Here is a 2959-nt window from a genome sequence, read left to right on the forward strand (position 1 = left end):
CACTTTCTGCCTATTAAGTGTTCATTGTTGTTATGCTTTGCTTGAAAGTAGGGCTGTCAATTTTTTTAATCATGTGATTAATTGCAATTAATTTTTGTAATTGTTTGACAGCCCTATTTGAAAGCAGTTTGATTCCACCCATTTCAGTGATGGGTAATCCTTGGGCATATTTAGTTTGTGAAGCATGTTGAACCCTTTAGGAGCTTTAGAGAAAAGATACTAGATCTTACTGTGTGCTGTCTGATTCTGTACTTTCTAGGGGCCTAATTGTGAGCCCTTAACTCCCACTGAGGAGCAGTTACTTGCATTAGTAGACCTATTGATTTCAAAGTGACTACTTGTTTGAGTAACTGCCCCCTTGTGATGGGGTGGAGTAGGCCCTGAGGCCCCCTGCTGGAGGCCTTGTGGCCCTGCCCCACCCCAGAAAAGGACAGTAGAGAGGTCCTCCAAGCTGTGGGAAGCAACCACTCAGGACCCAGCAGCTAGTATAAGAGGAGCTGCAGGGCCAGTGTGAGGCCAGTTCCTTGCTAGAGCTGGAGGAGTGTGGATGGTGTGTAGCTGGTTGAGCAAGCTGTAGGACCTTGGATGAGGTAGTCCTGCCGAAAGCTGGGGAGAGTGAGAAGGAGCCCTGAGCTGGTTGTGGGGACTCCATGAGGACAAGGCCCTGAGGTAAGGATGAAGATGACACAGGGCAGTCGGGAAGTGGCCCAGAGAATTAGAGCAGTGATATAACTTGGATAAAGGGACACAGAGGACAGGGTCCCTGGGCTGGGACCTGGAGTAGTGGGCAGGCCCCTGCCCCCCAACTCCCCATTACCCACAGCAGGGAAGTAGCCTGAACATTGAGGCAGCCCAAGTAGGGGGAAACTGAAATACAGTGGCCCAGTTAGAGAGCTGTGGCCAGAAAGGCCCTATGAGAGCCAAGATATTGCCCCACAGGGAAAGAGCCCTGGGGCACTGCTCTATTCTAGAGCAGGGACAAACTGAGAGAGACATCAGAGGGCACTCAGAGGCCCCTGTTGGGCTTGTACCCTGAAAGGGGTTTGCTTGTCTTTTATCTCAGACTGTGTATGACTTGGTAGGAGGGCTGAGTCAACGAAGACCCACTGCAAACTGGTAGAGAGAGAATGCAGGCACATGCACTGGCCAGGGGGCACTTGTGAGAGGTGAGTGCAACCCTGTTACACTCCTATTGGGAGTAAGGGGTTCAACAGTCTATCACTAAAGAATAAGTGATTTATGGTGGACTTTAAACAAGAACAGTTTATTTAATCAACCAGCAACCAGCTTTATGTTGGACAGCTTGCATACCAGGACCACCACCATGGCCCCTCTGTGACCCCAACATGCCCCTATCCTGGCATAAAGGATGGATGCATAAGATCCGACTGCAGTGAAGATGCACCAGAACGGTGCCTCCTTGCACCTCCAGAGTGGCGCAAAGGGGTGATAACCTAGCTTGTGAATCTGGCCAATGGCATACAAAATGGGAATAGCCTGCAACATGGCTGGCTATTCACCCTTCTCAGATTATGCAACTTCACTAATGTTCTGGGCACTGGAACAAGGGATGGCTGGGAAGGTATGCAGATAGCACTTTCCAGCTTCAGTTCTCAATTTGTTTCACAAACCATAGTTTTAGTCTCTCAACAAACTAGGGAAATATTATGATTCTTTTTACAGATTGGGGAAGCAGAATCACAGAGCTTGGGTGAACTGTTCAAGTTTGTGGCAGAGGTGGGAAGAGGACATGGGTCTCCCAACCGATGGTCCATGCACACATACCTGTAAATCCTCAGAAACATTAGTTTGACTGGCAACCGTGATAATTCCCTGTAAGAGTTAAGTTTAAGAAGGAGCAACATTCTCACCCCCACAAAATGAGAAAAAATTCACAAATCATATATGTGCCAGAGCTGAGGTTACTGCTGCAAGCATCTGCTCTCAGATTCATACATTGGCCAGGAACATTTTGATCTACTCCTGGGCTATTAGGAAAGAGCTGGGCTACAACAGCTGAGTTACTCCTGAGGGTGAAATGCTGGTACATTGCAATATTAGCCAAAAGAAATAATATTCTGCTGTGAAACTATTAACCCAGTGCTCAAAGGCTTCTTTAGCCCCAGACTGTCCATATGATAAGCAGAGTTCAGTTACAACTGGGAATGGAGGAGGCTTCAGGGGAAAGCACAGAAAACTGCTGTCAGAATTCATGGCTGAGTAGCACAATCTACATACACCAGGGGCTGTTACATAGCTGATTTTTCTCTCTCCTGATTATGGAACTTTATAGATGGTAACATGGATGCAAAACTTTAATCCATACTCATGCAAGCAATCTTTGCTCATTCAAGTGGCCCCATTGACATCAAGGGGATCACTCAGGTGAGTAACAGTTCACTTCGGTCATTTGGGAATAACCCATCCACCACTTCTACTCCCCCTTTTCTTAGTCCTAGGACTAGAGTCCCACAAACACTTAACATACAGCTCAGTGAAGCAGAGGTACTGGAGGAAAAAGCAAGAACATCTAGATCGGGGTGGGCAAACTTTTTTGCCCAAGGGCCATATCTGGGTGGAGAAATTGCATGCAGGGCCATGAATTCAGGGCTGGGACAGAGGGTTGGGATGCAGGAGGGAGTGTGGGGTGTGGGAGGGGGTGCAATGTGCAGGAAGGGGCTCAGGGCAAGGGGTTGAGGCACAGGAGGGATGTGGGGTGTACAATGGGGCTCAGGGCAGAGGGTTGGGGTGCACTGCAGAGGGTGCAGAGTGTGGGAGGGGGCTCAGGGCAGGGGGTTGGGGGCTCAGGCGGTTAGGGTGCAGCAGGGGGCTCGGCAGGGGGTTGAGGTGCAGGAGGGGTGCAGCAGGGGGCTCAAGGCACAGGGTTGGGGTGCAGGAGGGGTTTGGGGTGTGGACTACGGCCAGCGCTGCTTACCTTGAGCGGCTCCAGGGTGGCAGC

General features: G+C 49.8%; 1 long non-coding RNA gene across 1 annotated transcript; it reads left to right on the plus strand.

Annotated features, from left to right (window-relative positions):
• The first annotated feature begins 531 nt into the window (after positions 1-531).
• On the plus strand, positions 532-2622 carry LOC135982751 (uncharacterized). Its single transcript, XR_010600299.1, has 3 exons — positions 532-669; positions 1064-1166; positions 1684-2622. It is a non-coding gene; the product is annotated as an uncharacterized LOC135982751 (long non-coding RNA).
• Positions 2623-2959: the final 337 nt, after the last annotated feature.

Source organism: Chrysemys picta, chromosome 4 (genome assembly GCF_011386835.1).
Source record: "Chrysemys picta bellii isolate R12L10 chromosome 4, ASM1138683v2, whole genome shotgun sequence".
NCBI lineage: Eukaryota > Metazoa > Chordata > Testudines > Emydidae > Chrysemys > Chrysemys picta.